This window comes from Corvus hawaiiensis, chromosome 6 (genome assembly GCF_020740725.1).
Source record: "Corvus hawaiiensis isolate bCorHaw1 chromosome 6, bCorHaw1.pri.cur, whole genome shotgun sequence".
Classification (NCBI taxonomy): domain Eukaryota; kingdom Metazoa; phylum Chordata; class Aves; order Passeriformes; family Corvidae; genus Corvus; species Corvus hawaiiensis.
In genome coordinates, this window is record NC_063218.1 from 47,602,324 (window position 1) to 47,619,616 (window position 17,293).

The 17,293-nt window shown below is 39.0% G+C and overlaps 1 protein-coding gene across 15 annotated transcripts in view; it reads left to right on the top strand.

The window, feature by feature from the left end:
* The window catches only part of BRSK2 (BR serine/threonine kinase 2), a 311,051-nt gene that overhangs the window by 30,342 nt on the left and 263,416 nt on the right, over nucleotides 1-17,293 (top strand). The gene's annotated exons all lie outside the window — the stretch shown is intronic.

Sequence of the window (17,293 nt, forward strand, 5' to 3'; positions counted from 1 at the left end):
AATAACTTTTAGCTTGTTTCCCTACCTGGAGTCTCCATGGCCTTTTCATTCCTGCAAAGTTTAGTGCTTTTTCTGCAATGTACAGTACACCTGCCATGCCGTAGGAGCTATGGCTGCAATCTGTAGGCATCCTTAAACTGACTTTGATCTGATTAGGTCAACAACCTATAGAATGAAGGAATGTCCTGACAGGCCCAGGCTGAATAAACTTGCCCGGAGCTCTTAAGTACTTGGATCAAAAACCACCCAGCCAGTGCTGAGTCCTGTGCTGCTCTTGACTTGCTGCTCTTGTAGTTGTGCTCAGGTAGGCAGATACCTGCCACAATATAGATGCAAAATGCAAGTCTTATGGTGTTACTTGTTAAAAGTTGAACTTTGACCACATTTTGAATCATTTTGAATCCTGAAAGCCGACAAAGAGCTACTTGTGATATCTTTGGTTGTGTAGTCATAGATATGAGAGACAAAGGGCCCAAATGGTACTGCATCTTTGGAGGGAGACCTGTTATGCCATCTAGTTGCTGTTCTGGCAGAGCTTCATGCTGTTTTTCTCTCTGTGTGCTACATGAGGGAAAACGGATTGGTTTATGTGAATATAATTTCAAATTATGTTTTATTTCTCTATTTGAGTATGTTTTGTGATACAATATTTTTTCACATACTCACAGATTAAGGTTTCACTATATAGCTGTTGCCAGACTAATGAACCTGGATGTGTGGAACTGTTGGAGCACAAGATGCACTCCTGATTGAATAAAACATCACAAGGTGAATAATTTTAGTAGTATTGTGGGAGAATAGCAACTTTGTTTACATAAAACCTGAATTTTGAGAAGTATCTGATTCAGAAGCAGACTTTAGAAAGCTTTCATAGCATTGTTCCAAATGAGTTATTGCAAAACAAAGCAGTTTTTCAAACTTACTACTAAGGCACTGATGTGAATTTTTAATGTGTATTTCTAAGTTATGCCTTCTTCCCAGTCCAAGCATGAAGATACATTTTGTGCTTCCTTGTTGCAGTAGTCAGTTGCTGGGTTCTGAACCCACTGAAGAATTGTCATGGAAAGATTCAGATGCCTCTGGCTTCATTTTGGCAGGAGAAGGTGTGGAAGCTGGTCATTTTGCTGAGACTTTGGTGCAGTCATATTCCATAATGCTACTGACTGGTGCAGAGTCAGCTGCTTCCACTATGTTTCAAGCACACAGGGTGACGAAGCAACTTTGGTTGTGCTTATAAAAAAAGCAGCATTTTAATTTTATCCTTGGCATACTTTATAGACTTATAATGCTATTCTAGCCTCGAAATAGTATTAACCATTTGCCTTTTGAAGAAATTTATAAGTTGTCACCAATTTCTTATTTTTCTGGGCTTTTTCTAATCTCTTCCCCACCTGTTCTACCAATTAGTACAAACTTTGAATTGTCTTTTAAAATACCCTATCTTTGTAAGATAAATTCTTCTGGATTAAGGGTTTAGATACTTACCTTTGGCTTTTGTGGGAGCTTGATTTTTGTTTTTTGTTTTTAAAGAGGTAGAAGTTTGAGGAGTAAGCAGGACAGGATGTTCTTGTGATGGTGATAAAGGCAGAAAATGTGTCTTGGACATTAAGTCACTATGTAAATATATTAATTTGCTGAGTTGCAGAATAGCTTGGGGTGGCTGGCAGGATCCCCATCACATGAGCAAAGGTAGAGGAATTGTGCCTTCGTATTGCATTTCACAAACACCCTTTCACTTTCTAATTATGTGGGTTGATTTTTGGTTTAAGGAAGAGAGAAAAGGGCATCCTGATTCCCTGCAATCTGCACTGTTGCTTGTTCCTTGGGACCCCACTAGTCAAAACAACGGGATTCATATGTTGACGACAGCTGAGAGACCAGAGTATGACCAGATGGCAAGGGGGAGCTGAGCTGTCTGTTTCTGCAAGCGATAGGCACATTATGGTTATTCTCTTCTGGGGACAAGGGGGTGGAAAGGAGGGGGAGGGGGAGAGAGAAAGAGAGAGATATTAGATAAACAGACTGTAGCCTGAATACATATGACATGTGGGAGGAAAGCTTTGTTAAGCAAGAACTGAAAGCCTCTCGCAAAGCATTAAGCAGCACCGCCTGTGCATTGGACTGAGCCAAACCAGAGGAAACACGAGTGCAAACCTGTAACTGCTGTAAGGGCAGTGAGGTTCACCAGACTCCTGCAGAGATGTTTGAAACAGTGAAGGACTGGAAGGTTTTGCTGTTTCCTTAGCTCAGCTTACTTTTTTTGGTGGGAAGGAAGGGTCGTTTAGCAGCACATTTGCCAGAGGTGTGTTTTCCTTTCATTCTGCTAGACTTTTTCATCAGCTTCATGTATAAGGGATGGCTTTATTGGGTTCTGGTTGTCTGTTGTGTGCACCAAAGTCACTGCAAGTTCAGTCTAGCCAGTGATTTGCATGTGCTGCTCAGTATGCTGTGTAGTTAGGGAACGCATCCTTGATTACATCACCCTGAGCCTTATCTGGAGCCTGATTAATTCTGTAAAAATTTCCCACTTAGGATGTGGATTTGTCTTAGCAATGAAACTGAAGTATGCTTCTATCAGTTATTGATAACAGCTATCAAATCTTTCCCTACTGCCCTCTCTGGCTCAGTGGTGTAAGTTGCAATGTTTGTCCCATTTTCTTCTTCTATTTTTCTTACTGTTGTTCTTGTGGCACTTCAGTAAATGAGTAACTAGAACAATTGATACTTGCATTGCACAAAAAAGGAGTAGGGAATTTTCACTATTTTGTTCATGTGAGTTATTTAGATAGTGTCTGACTGTCTAAAAAACTGATAAGAGACTTAGCAATTATTTTAGAGGGGTTTGATACTCTTTCCCATATGCCAGTAACTTTATTTTCTTTTTCCCCTCTCTATTTTATTTTGGCTTTTGCCTATGTTATTTGCTGACCTTTGTTGAGTAGTTCTTTTTGAAGGTGATACAAAAGCAGCCTCATCTTGTAGTTTTTGTGGTGAACCGCTCTGAAGCAGTCTGGTTTACATAGCAGGGGAACATAACAGATTTGTTGGACTGCAGCACCTAACACCACAGCTCAATAACCTATTGGAGTGTTTGAACACGGTCACCAGCTTGGCTTCCCTGCTGCTCCCTAGATAGCTGCTTATGACATTGATCTGTAGGGGTGGAGGCAGAAAGCTGATTTATAGATGTAGCCTATTGCCTGGAGGAGTGGGTTAGCTGAGATTGCATTCTGCCTGGTTTTGGTCACAGCAATACAAACACTTTAGGGGGGTCTTTGCTACACAAAAAGTGCAGCAAGAAAATTTAAAATGTTGATACTCATACATGCATAATGAAAGCCTTAAAAGAATTTCAAAAGCTAAGCAACACAAAACCTTCCACAAAAACAAACGGAAAACACACCCTGCTGAAAAACCCCAACAAATAACAAAAAAAAAACCTCACCAAAAACCCCACCCAAGCAAACAAAATAAAAACTAAAGAACAATCAAAACAAAGAAAGCTACCAAAAACGTTTAAACTCTTTCTGGAAAGATGCTGAGTCTGGTAATGCCGGTTTTCTATTCACTGCTTGGAAAACCTTTTGCAGTTCCATATGGGACACCATCTTTTAGAGCTGTTATTTTAATTAGTGAACCAAAAAAAGCAATTTTGCTAATTACTGTTGCTTCTCTAGCTTTGCAGAAGCCCCTTCTACCATTTGATAGTAGTAGAACACCTATAACTGCAATGTATTGAAGATTGATTTTTTGATTTTTATGCTGTACAATGGCTGAACCAGAAGTGCAAGTAAGTTTTGTGGTCAGCCTCTCGGATCAGATAATTTATGACTCTCTCTTTCTACAAAACTTCTGTCCCATTGTCAGGGCTCATAAAAACTTAGGGAAAACTCCATTTTGATTAGATGCAGATATTCAATACATGACTGTAAAAGTTACTTCCAAATAAAGGGAAAAAATAAAGTATTAAATTGTTTCAAGTTTTCTTCTAAAATTACTGCAGTGGCATTGGGTATATTTTAAAATTGAAAATATGAAAGCCTGTGAAAAACTACTCTTTCATTTCTAATTTAAATGCTGTAGTTATGATACAACAGATAAAAATTAGGTGTGAGGTTCAGTAGCAGCTATATAATAAATGCCATTAGGATGCAGATGTACCATGTTTACATAATATAAAGGGGCACAGATACCAGGGACAAGGCTGGAGATTTCCTTGTATACGTAATAATAATAGCTAGCTCTTCCACTTTATATAGCATCTTGGGCTCTCAAATCCATATTTAGCCATGAAAATTGGAGCAGCAGCCTATTTATCAAAAAATTCTAGTAGTCAATGTGAATCTGTCACTTCTGGGACCTGGCGTTGCCAGGTCATTTTGCAAGTCTGATGGGTTTGCTTTTTTTAAAACAAAGGATCTAATGTGTAAGGGGTATTAAAATATCTAACAAATGTCTAAGGGGTATTAAAATATACAGTTTTGGAACTGGGAGAAAGAAACTGGTTTTAAGCCAGGAAAGGTTAGCCGAAAATATCTAAACCAATATGGTGAACATAAATTGTGTGATTATTTGGTAATTTTTCTGTTCTTCTGGAATTAAGTGGCATATTTTGTTGCTGGCTTTGTTAAGAGCAGAACTGTGTCCATTCTAATTTTTGTCTTTTGGATGATCTATTACTAGTTTGATGTGGATAGTTTTTCATTGTGATCTTCTTTATTTGAGCTGGTAGGGAGGAACTATAATGCAAAGCTGCATTTAACCAGTTGTTAAGTTTGTTGTCTGTTTAGCCATTCCAGTGTTCACAGTCTAGTTGGGACTTCAGCCTCCAACTAGAGGAAGCAGTGAAGATAACAATTGGAATAAAGATTCAGAAAGTTAAACTCAGGTTTTATTCGTCTGTCTGCTTTTAAGTTACTTTAATGTTCTAAAAGCTTCAGGCACAGAAGTTCATATCATATCCCGTTAACATTCAGTTTGATTGTCTTTGGAGTACTTGTACATAGAATTAAATAAATGAAAATAATGGACCTTGAAAATTGTGCCTGATGTGTCTCAGTATCAATTTTCCATATGTATGAGAAAGTTGTACTCATCTATTTTACCCATATGTTGGATTGCTAAAGTGGGAATTGAAGAATGCTCAGCAATCATCAGAACAGAGGTGCCGAGTACTTATAAAAATGACAGAATACACTTTGAATCATGTCTTTGTTTTTCCTCTTTGCTTCTCCTGCTCTTTGAGTTCGCTGCCAAATACATTTGAATGTCACTGTATCCATGCTGTTATAATCTGAGGCTTTTCATCCTGTGAATAAACTGGCAGCTATTAGTGGCAGTGGAGATGTTTTTATTTTCAGCTCTTCAGCACAGCACAAGGAGTTCTGAGCATTGACAACTGCATTCTTGGGTTCATCCATGTACTGAAATGAGAGGAGTAACCCTGTTTTACAGTGATTAATTTTCTGTAGAGAAATGTCAACCACAACTGGAACTTAAAACGGTTCTTAATGATGGCCACTTTGATTAAAAAGCAAAGCAGTGAGATGTAGTATGTGTCTGGCAGGGCTTTTTTGAGCAAAAGGCAGGTTACTAGAGTTTTAATGTTCTGCATGTAACCTAAGTACAGTAGTTTACTGGATTTAGTTTACTGCTACAGACTCACAGTTTAGTGTACCACTTTAATGTACCATGTATGGATCACATATATCTTACATGAAGACAAGTGTATACAAGATTAATTTCTTTCTATATTGTTCCCAAGTTCAGATAAGGATTTCCTGCTTTGTGCATGAATACTTAGTCATTACATTTTCAGTTTCTTAATCAAAATTAATAATACACCAGGTGTGTTTCTACAGCAGGGATCTCAAAGCACTTTAGGAATATTAGTTTCATAATACCACTCAGATAAAGTGCATATGATTATTCATATTTTGCAAGTGAGAAGACTGAATTGGACAGAGGGAGTTACTGAAAGACATACAGAAATTGTTGATGGAATTAAGAGCATTATTTGGAGATATGATGTAAAACCTATTGAAAGTGTTTGGATTGTGTCACTGATTACTGGTTCTTTTGCAGTTTTGTAGCCACCTTGAACAAAAATTCAGTTTTCCCATAAGGTTTCTGTTTTACCCAGTCTTTTGACTACCTACAGCTTTTTCTGAAACTGTCGTGTTTCATGGTTACAGCTTTTTATGTTTCAAAAGTCACTTGATGTTGGAGAATATCCTCATGGGAAGGGAAAGAGGACAGGTAATCATCTGAACATTTCATGTATTTGTTCCAGCTGTGCAGATAAACCAAGCCCTTTCTCAGAGAGCTTCTCAGAAAGCAGCTGCATTGCTTAAAGCTGGTGCCCTTTGTGCAGTCTCATCGATTAAGATCTCAGTTACGCTTGTAGAGGAAGTGGTAGGAAATGGAGGCATCTTGTTGCTTTTTTTTCTTCCCCTAATGCACTTATTTCTCATTTTATTTGAACTTTATTTCCAATTAAAGCTATCTTGAACATTTCACTTTAAAAAATTACAGTTCTGTCTGAACTGCAGTCGCTCAGCTTTGCAGAAGCAGAGGTAGGTTGGGACATGAAAAAAGTCTCTGTTTTCAATCCCCATTCACAAAGGACTGAATTCTCAGTTTTCTGATCTGATATGGATTTAGTTTTTGTTCTCCTCCTTACTTGTTCCCTGCATCTCCCAAGAACTTCCCAATAAGCTAAAAGTAACCATGTGAAACAAAATAAGTCTTTTAACTTTGTACCTGAATGCAGTATCAATGGCAACCAAAGAAGTAGTTTCTTTCTAGTGTGCAGGTGGTATCTGTGGCCTGTCTGACTAAAGTGTTTCTTGCTTTTTCAAAATTCTTTCTCCTGTCCACTGCAAAATGAGGTGGGAAAGACAGCCTTTCTTTTGATTCTCTCAGGAGATCTGCAGTCAGGTTTCTGTCTCTTGCACAAGCTGTGTTTGCCTGGGCTTGTTCATCGTTCTGTGTGTCTTAGCTTCCACTGTAAAATGAAGTAAATGAAGCTTCCTTTCTCTTGCTTTTCTGTTTTCTTAGTGACTAGTTGATCTTGACTGAGGCTTTTACAGTATAACACAAATAATAATGAAATGGATGGAGGAGAATGAATCCTTTCTGGCTTTTAGTTTGCATCTTGCACTCATCATGATGCAAGTCACACCTTTGAGCAGTGCACTGCTGCCTTTGTCAGCTGGAAGAAAGCAGGTTTTCTTCAATTCTGGGTCCTTCAGAAGATTTCTCTATGTGTAAAAAGCTTCTTTCCTCTATTATTGAAGATGTAAGGTTACTGAGAGCCGGAGAAATGGAAGGCAGAATTCTGCAATTAATTTTTATGGCAGTTAGTGCAAATGTTAGTCCAGAGTTCCCAGAACAGCTTTGAGATTAGAGCACAACCACAGGAATTTTTATTTCAGCTCCTGGCAGAGTGTATGGAGATCAGTAAAAAAACCAACAACATGGAACACCAAGCCCAACCCCCATCTATTTTTAAGTCTATAGGTATCTGGAGAAACAGAAGCCAATGAGATGATACTTGAATATTTGGCAGGGTGTGGAGAACTTGAGTTGGCCCTTAGTAGCTGCCTATCCATTGGGTATCACATGGGGCCAGCCTGTGTTTTACAGAGCCACTGCTTTCTTAGATATTTAAAAAATTAGGTCTGTTAGCCAGCTTCATGTTTTTTGAATTGTCATTAACAAATGGAATAAGTCGGTGTTGGAAAGGAACAGTCCAGGAATACTTTTAGTGTTAGTGCACTTGGGCTCTGCTTAATTACACAGCCCATTTAGTATCACTCCTTTGATAGCACAGCATTCAATCTATGTTGTTTACTCTGTGCACTGGCATTTGAGAGCCTCTATCTGTTAAAGCAACATTTTGGCATGTCAGTGCTGAAGATTTGCACCTCACTGTAAGGGCATGGGTGTTACTTGCTGTTGAATGGAATAGCTGCATATTATTGCTGTCACCTTAGCGTGAGCTATGTTACAGTGTGGGATCAAATTAATCTCTTGGGCTGCTGAAACAAGGTGATTGTGTCTCTAATAAAAATTTATTTGTTGTCTCCTAGTGGCATGTAAGCAAAAACTTGTAATGATATTGACACCTGGGAAACATGTATTGCTACCTAGTATAAATCGCACTTCCTCTTCTTTTTCCTAGTAAAATTTTGTGGGTTGCTAAATTTGCCTTCCTGTCATCTTGTTCCTGTCATTTGCAGTCTATTTGTCACCTGGTGTAGTTGTAGCCCTTGGTCCAGGATCAATACTTGGTCCAGAACGTTTGTGACATCTCTGAAATACTTCCCTGTGATTCAGTATAAGAAATACAGATTTCTGCTTGCCTCTATGTTATAAACATGTTGGCTGCTTGCACAAAGGACAGAGAGGTAGTAGTGTCAAAAATATTGAATTTCTAAAAGCTTGTTGAAAACAGACTCTTGGTCAGAGGAAAGAAACTGGGTTAGTGCTCCATTTTCCACATCTAAGGAGAATACTATAATGGAAGCTCAGCTTTTTCTAGGTACCAAAGAATCAATACAAGAGAGATGCTTCACATGACTGAACTACAGAAAAGTCTGATGTGAGCTTGCCCCTTTCAGAATCCAAAGAATCTGGTGTGAACTGAATACCTGTGGGAGAACAGATTTATTTAGTTGTGCTGCCCATGTAACTACCCAACAGCAGGAAGACACTGGCGGTTTGATGTGATCCAGCATAACATCTGATCCATCTCAGAGAACATTCAGGCAGAGTTTTCCAAGGTAGTAACTGAATAGTTTATCTGATTGCATCATGTTGAATCTAAGAATGAGGTCCTTAAAACAGATGTTGGGATTATTTAGTAATGCCACTATTTGTAGCACAGTAAGAAATGGTGTATACAAGTTCCATTCTGCTTACTGCAGGTTGAGAGTTATGCCTGTTGGACAGCACCCAAATGTAATTCATAATTTTTGATGAAGGAAGGTCAGCAGTTGTTCTTGGCTGTGACACTTACCGTGTTCAAACATGTAGTTAACCTCTGGACACTCTCAAGGAACTGTAGGGATAGCTTGTCTACTTGGAGACAAGTGTGGTGAGTTTGCAAAAATTGTCTCCCCACTTAAGTATTTCTGACTTATCCTTTGAGGCTCAGTGGTTGCAATTTCTGTTCTTGGCTGGCTGCAGAAAAAAATTATTTAAAAGAAACCCCACTATAGTTCCCTACATTAATTAGGAAAAAGAGATTATCCATTAAGATCTTCCAGTTATCAATTTTTACTGTTGTAACTGGGGGCTTGTAGGAGTGTCCCACTGATGATGGGTTTTGGTGGGCAGGTTTGCCAGTTTTACAGGAACTGCTACAAAGAGCTTGGATTCCTGTTGAGCTTTCATATGGGAAGTAGCAATCAAACTTTGAAGGGCCAGAGAAAACAGATCTTTGCAGTTCCAAGTCAGCTGTGGAAGGCATAGTATGCAAATATACTTTGGCAGGAAATATATGGAATATGAAATCCATTTCCTGGCATCTTCACTGCAAATGCTCCCGGTGGTGATTTGGCTTGTTCATCTTTAAAAAAAACCAACAAACCAAAGCAAAAGAAAAAAAAGCTGAAGAAAATGAAAAATCCCTACCAAACCAGTTATCACTTCCCTTAGTATGGAATACTGACAACATAATGAGGTATGGCCAAGGGCTATTTGTGATCACAAGGGTGGAAGTTTGCACTGGAATCAGGCGAAGCAATCAACTTCTGTGACATTTATGATGGTGGGGTGGGGAATTGCCTTCAAGCAGAAAACTTGCTTTTCACACAAGAAATGTCCTCATTTGTTAGAGCATTCTTGTCTTTCAGTCTCAGGAGTTTCTGCTGGGTTTGAGGTCAGAGTGAATGTTATTTAAATTCTTGCTGATGAAAACCAATGTTGTCTCTCCCCACCACATAGGCTACAGAGATGTGTTCCAGTGCTTCACTGTGTTTACAAGATCTTTACCCTGCCCCAGTAATTAACAGGACAGATCTCTGTTGCTCTGTTACAGGGTAAGGTTTACAGAGCAGCCTATATCTATTCCCTGGCAAATTGCAGTTGCCAAAACACAGGATAAAATACTAAAGAAATTTTTTCAGCTGTGTATGTGGCTGTGTACAGATTCATAGAGGAGATAATACAAACACGATGTTACAATTCTTAGGAAGTTTTGCAAAAGCTCTCTTACTTTGATAAAACTACTGTCACAATGTTCACAGTACCACTTGGCACTCTGTTCTCTTTAGTGAAATACACATACACCGCTTTCATCTGTTGCATCCTTGAAGTCTCCGAGAGATTTATGTTGCTAGCATGTACAGAAGAGATGGAATGTGTTCAAATGCAGAAATAGTGGGTGACAGGACAAAGTCAAATACAGGACGATTGAGAATTGTACAGTGAATGCTTGTTTCTAGCTCCTTGTTCTGATTGGTAGACTGACTCTTGTCAGACTGGACTACTGGCTCAATTTAGTATGGCAATTTTAATGTCCCCAAAGAAGTCACCTAGGTGCTACATGCTTTCTGCAACCACAAGGTTATTTTGCTCTGTACTGCCTTCAGCTGCATCTTAAAACAACTGCAGAAAAAAATCAGTACTATGCGTATGAGTAGCCCACCAAACCCCTCTGTCCCTTTGCTCCTCGTTTACAGAATAAACCTGTGAAATGTCTTAAATTTCCCCATGACTGCTCTGTGAAATTGGGCATCACTCTCATTAGTTTGTTGAAAGCTCACAGTTAAAAGATCAGCCTCTGGAACTGTAAACTTTGCCTGGCATGGAGATTTTGTTTGGGAGTGATTTGTTTGGATCTATGTATATGCAGAAGATGCAAAAGCTTTTTCAAATTGAAGCTTTTCTCTGAAGCCGAAAGCCAACCTTTTGATGTAATTCTTATGTGTAAATGGTCTGAACACATACATGTTGATTTTTCCTGAGGGTGTACATGTTTAAAAAATCATGATCTTACTGCAAATGTTCACATTTGTTCCTACCCACCACTTAACCATGACTAGAAGATAAAACAGTATTAAATGTAACCATGCACATGCAACCACGGGACTGATTAGTACTTTTCCTTCAGTAATCTCAAGATATTCAGGTATAAATGAGGTGTTACTTAGGACCATTTTGCAACTCTTAATAAGGTCTTAGAGGGTTTGAACCAGCATCTGAACCTGCAGAGAGCTGCAAACCATTTATGTATTGGTGGTAGTTGTTTTTGGGTGCTGACCAACCTACGGTGAAATGAAATGACTTAATTGTCTGTATAGTGTGGACATCAGGGGCTTGAAGTTGATCTATTCCTGTTGCACCAGTTTACTTGCAAATGTAAGTCTAGCTCAATCTGACCCACATCACACAGAGTAACTGTAGGAATAAAGCCTCCACTGCCTGAATCTGTGTCCTGTTCTGATCTGTGCATTCCTTCAGTGAAATGTGAATACTGGAGTCCTGACTCTGTCGTCCTGTTCATATGCTAAGAAAGATTTCTGTCAGTCACACAGATGTCAGTGACTAAATTGAAAACTGATGCATTTATCCAGTACAACTGGTTTCATGTGAGTTTCTGGTAATTGCATTTCACACAAATAAAGCTGACTTTTCTGTGACCAAGTACTGCTCTGGAGGATTTGGCTGTGATTTTCTCCTTTGTCCAGGTTTTTATTTTTCTTTAGTGAAGCCTTGCCATCAAAACTAAATATTCAGGAGTTAGATATTCTCTGTAACATCCCTGCATTACTAGAATAATTCCCTGAAGGGTGGGATTGGGAAGTGTAATATAATCTGCAGTGTCATGTTTAGGAGATTGCAGGAGGATTATTTTGATGTTCTATTTATATAAAGATTTTTTTTTTAATTTAATGAAAATGAAGGAAAACCTTTGATTTTTCTAGAGAAGGGTTTCGAAGTTGCAGCCCTAGGTGTAAAAGCTTGCCTACAGCAGTTACAGGTGCCTGTGGAAAGCCCTTGAGACTCTGAGGTCTGTAATGTATGCCATAGGGATTTTGATATCTAACCAGGAGAAATTAGATTTACCGGTATTTGTTAAATGATTCCCAGTAAATACTGAGTTCTTTAAAAGCAATCCCTGAAACAATGCTTGAGAATAACCACAGAAGTTGTATTTCAGTCTCTTTAAAATATCCCTATTTTTAAATCCTAAATATTCAAAACAAATACAGACTATTAAAATCATTGTTTTGAAAAGTATCCCTAGAGCTGTTTATCCAAATAGCAGGGAAATATTTTCGGTATTTAGGCAAGAATAATCTGCTGTATTATTTCAGATAACTCTTGCTGTATGTAATTTTGGGAATATTTTAATCCTCCTAAAAATTCTTTATCCCTTTGTGGTATATGTCACCATCGTAACCGTAATCTATTAAAGGTACATTATCTAATCTGTCTGTTAGATATCTCTTAGTATCTACATGACGTATCCATTTATTTCAAATGTGGCTTTTTTCCTTTCTCCTTAAGAAAGGAATCACACTGCAGTGTTACTGGCAAGCAGGTCAGCTGTTGTAACATGCTGCTTTTCTCTAACATGAGTTAAGGTAGCATATCAGATTTGAATATTTCCCAATTTTCAAAGGTGTTTTGTGATGCGTTGATTCTGGCTGGATGTCAGGTGCTCACCAAAGCTGCTCTCTCTGCCTTTCCTTGGCTGGTCAGTGGAGAGAAAATATAATGAAAGGCTTATGGGTGAAGATAAGAACAGGGAGAGATCACTCACCCATTACTGTCACGGACAAAATAGACTTGACTTGGGGAAAATTAATTTAATTTATTGCCAATCAAGTCAGAGTAGGTAATTGGAAAATAAAAACAGGCCTTAAAAACACCTTTTCCACACCCCTCCATTCTCCCTGGGTTTGACTTCTGAATTCTCTACTTCCTCCCCTCCAGTAGCTCAGCAGGACAGGGAATAGGGGTTGTGATCAGTTCATCACAGGTTATTTCTGCCACTCCCTCCTCCTCAGTGGGAGCACTCCTCACACTCTCCCCCTGCTCCAGCATGAGGTCCCTGTCATAGCCAACAGTCCTCCACAAACTTCTCTGACTTCAGTGTTCCCCCATGGACTGCAGTTCTTCATGAACTGCTCCAACGTAGGTCAGAGTTATCAGAAGCAGCTCCCACCATTGCCGATGGGATCAGCTTTGGCCAGCAGTGGATCCATCCTGGAGCCAGCTGGCATTGGCTCTGTGGGGCACGGGGGAAGCTTCTGGCAGTTTCTCACAGAAGTCACCCCTGTGGTCCCCTCTCTGCCAAAGCCTGGCTGCACAAGCCCAATACAGCTGAGTTAAGAACATACCAGCCCTCCCAAAAGGAGAGGGGCCAAAGGCGTAACCTGCGAATGATCTACAGAAATACACACAAGGGCAAATACAAACTAGTAATTGTTCGGGAAATGCTCTAAAGATGTCATGGGTGTCTCAATTAAAAATTATTTTGGATTGGATTTGTGGGTTGATGGTGGCTGGTATGGAAGTCTAGGAAGTAAATATCATGTAATTAAGGATGATATGAGGTTCTATACCTTATTTCCCTCAAGATACTTTGAACTCAGGATATTACTGGATAATGTGAAGAGGCACACACTGCAGTTGGTGCAATTTTTGGGGATTGTCGTAATGTTTTTTTTCCTGCATTGCTGGTTTTTGTAAGGGACATCTTCGAGTAGTTTGGGGGTTTTGTGCTTCAACCTTCTCCCCCTGCCCCCCAATACCTTGTCCCTCAATAAACACTGATGATTTTTATTTTTAATTCAGCAATGTATAGTAGCAGTATGTTTTTCCTATTTTAATTTTTTTTCCTAAGTAAGGAAGGTAGTAAGTAATAAGTAAGGGGACATGCCAGGAATAAAAATACATTGTATCTGATCTTTCAGTGCCTGGTGATGGGAAAACAAAGAAATTACTTATGTATGAAATTTCAAAATATGTAAAGACACAAAGGCTTGGGAATCTGATGTTGCTATGTTTGTGAACCAATTTTAAATTTTTACACCTTTCACAGATGGCTTAACACCCTGAATTATTCAGTCTTTGAAAGGCCTGGTAAATACTTTCTATAATAAAGTATAGAGGGCTTTTAACAAAGTTTTTTATATTATTACTGCTAGATTTATAGTGGTTTGATTTGCTTTTTACTGTATTTAAGAGGGAAAGGCATTGAGAGAGAAAATATTTGAAATATTTGCGAAAAAGGCAGAATTAAAGTGAACAGAACTTAAAACAAGAAGTTGGTACAGATACTGGAATGTGATTAATTGCAGTCCAACTAGTGCAGAAGCAGAAATTTTGATCCTGAATTTGCTCATTTTGGTAGCCTCAGAGGCTACATCAAGTAGGAGTGATCTTGCTTCAGAAATGAGGTCATCCTTTGTAGTGCTGTAGTGCAGCACTGCATGAAGGCTGTTTGACAAGGGAGCAGTTTCGTGATAGGTGCAAATCTGTAGGACATGATTTCTTTTTGTTGTGACCAAAGTTGACCTGTACACGGTTCTGGCATAGTATCAGAAATACTCTGTTTGTAGCAATTTTTTTCCCCATGTCATTGATCAGGTCTATTTCTCTTTGCTTTCCTGTTATTTGTCATAATAATAATTGATAGTAATGGTAAAAATTGTAGAGAGACTATTTGCAAGCACATATAGTGACAGGACAAGGGGAAATGGCTTCAGACTCAAAGGGGCAGGTTTAGATCAAGTATTAGGAAGAAATTCTTTACTGTCAGGGTGGTGAGGCACTGGCACAGGTTTCCCAGAGAAGCTGTGGATGGCCCATCCCTGGCAGTGTTCAGAAACAGGTTGGATGGGGCTATGAGCAACTTGGTCTAGTGGAAGGTGTCCCTGCCTATGGCAGGGGGGTTGGAACTGGGTGGTCTTTAAGGTCGCTTCCAATCCAGGCCATTCTATGATTCCACCGGGATAATGCTGTAAATTGAGTTGTTGCACTTTACATTGTAGTGGAGAGAAAGGATAGAGGTGTAGGGATAAGTCTTTGTGTGCAGGTAATCTCTGCTCCATTCCTACAAATCCAATCAATGCTATGGATGGTTGTGTATCTGTTGAATTTGTGGATTTTTTTTCTGAGGAGGCCAACATAATAATTCATGCTGGAGCTATTACAAAAAATAGAAGAGCTTGAGATAGCCATCTTCAGGCTGAGTGGCATTCTCCTTGGCTCTTTTGGGAAGCCTTCTGGTTGTGAATTTATATATTAACAGGACATTCACATTTGTTCTTAGGGCTCACAAACTGTGCAGACTTGTTTAGTGAACTGCATTCAAGTTAGGGCAAACAATTAATTTGCCCCCCAAATCTCTCATCCTTACATAAGAGGTAAACAAGATCCATGTGTCCATTGGGTTACTTTGTGCAGTCTCTATTTTCTGCAGTCCTGCTTTCTTCTGAAATGTTGGAGCGATATGTTATTAAAACAATACTTGCTGTTGGTTATATTAAGTGTTGGCAGGGGGTTGCTCAATCTGCATCTTTTTGCCTGTGATGTTTCTGTTTATTAAGTGCTCTTTTATATCACAACAGGAAGATCTGAGGCTGTTTATATCATTCTTCTGGCACAAACTGAGTTGCGTTTTGGCTTTCAGGTTCTGCTGTTGGCAGTTGTGTTCAGTGTTGGAACTGTTGCTTCACCTCCCACCACCCAGCTCGGTGCAGGGTTAGAATGATGTTTCCTCTCAGCTTGGAAATGCAAAGTCACTTAGGGAAGCCTGAAGGGCTTCTATCTGGTCTTGCTAATTGATCATTCTTGTTTCCACCAGTCCCATATTTTGATCACCTTGCTCTGAGAGGAAATACAAGTAGCTCTGTACTGCATTTTGGGAGGGTAAAAAGCAGAATTGTCTTCAGTTTGTAAATTGATGGAGCCATGTGTATGCAAGACTCTGACCTTCCTCCAGGCTTAATATTTACAGGCCAGTATCTCCAAGTACTCTGACTACATAAAATAAAGCTCCAGGGCTGCTTTGGGATATACACAAATGTTTTTTGGATTGGTGGCAAAACCACGTGAAAACCAGAATCTTCTGTAAGGTGAAGGTTTTGAAAGAGGCACTGTGTAGAGGGTTGAAATGCTTTTAAAAATTGTGTCCATGGGCAATAGGTAAATTGGGACCCAGATTCCAGGGATAAAGACTACAGTTAAGTAAGTATCTGCACCTGGTTTTGAATGTTTTGGTTACGATTGCTTGGAATTCTAATTGCACCTGTATTTAAGATTTTATTTATTTCTTTTTTTAGACAATGACAAATTATAATTCTTTGGGATTCACCTAACGTGCTTCTAACTGTTGGTTTGTTGCCATCAGTAGGGATGTGGCTTTCCCAGAAGGATGTCTTGCATGGATGCAAGAAAATGAAAAAGGTCTTCTCAACTGCTCTCTTTTTTGTTTAACTACTTCTGTTTAGGATTTCTGACCCTGAAAGTAAGACACTATGATATGGGGACACTCAAAATCATGGAACATGCAGCTTTAAGGCAATTTCTTTGCTTTTAAAAGACTTCTTTTTGTGAAGTACAGCATTTCCTTATTCCAAAAGCTTTATGTACCAGTGTATGTTACTATCATGGTATTTTTCAAGGGTTTTCATTTGTTCTATGTATACCTTGTTAACCTTGGCTTACAGAGGTATCTGGTTTTTTCTCTATGCTTCCTTCTTTCCCTGTTTTTGTGTTAGTGTTTATAATGGAGATCTATGTAATTTGAAGCTGGAATCATCATCTGAGAGTTTTTGTTGGTTTTGAGTGTTATTCATGGCTGTGATTCTGTGTGTGAATTCAGTCTGGCTACCTGAGGGTCCCCAATGCCACCACACCTCACACCAACAATCAAGAAACCAATGGAAGAGCTGATTTTATTTTGTTGGGGTTTTTTGTTTGTTTTGTTTTGTTTTTTGAAATGAAAGAGTTATTTGTTCTGGATCATTTGCTTCACTATATGCTATAAATTTTGTTGTCCTTTTGAATTCTTCTCCTAACATTATTTTAAAGTGGCAGGGGGTTTGGAAAGTTCAGAAATTAGTGAGGGATGTGTGTCTATTGTTGATAATGCCTATATTTTAATTAAGTTTTGTTATTGTTGGGATGTTAATTCATTGCAATTGAAAACCCAAGTGTGGAGAAAAGGGGAGACATTGTTGACAGAAGTTTTCTTAAACCTGTCTGTACTTTCCAACATTTCTGAAAAGAATCATGGAGAGCGACAGCTGATTCAAGAGGCTTGTAAAGG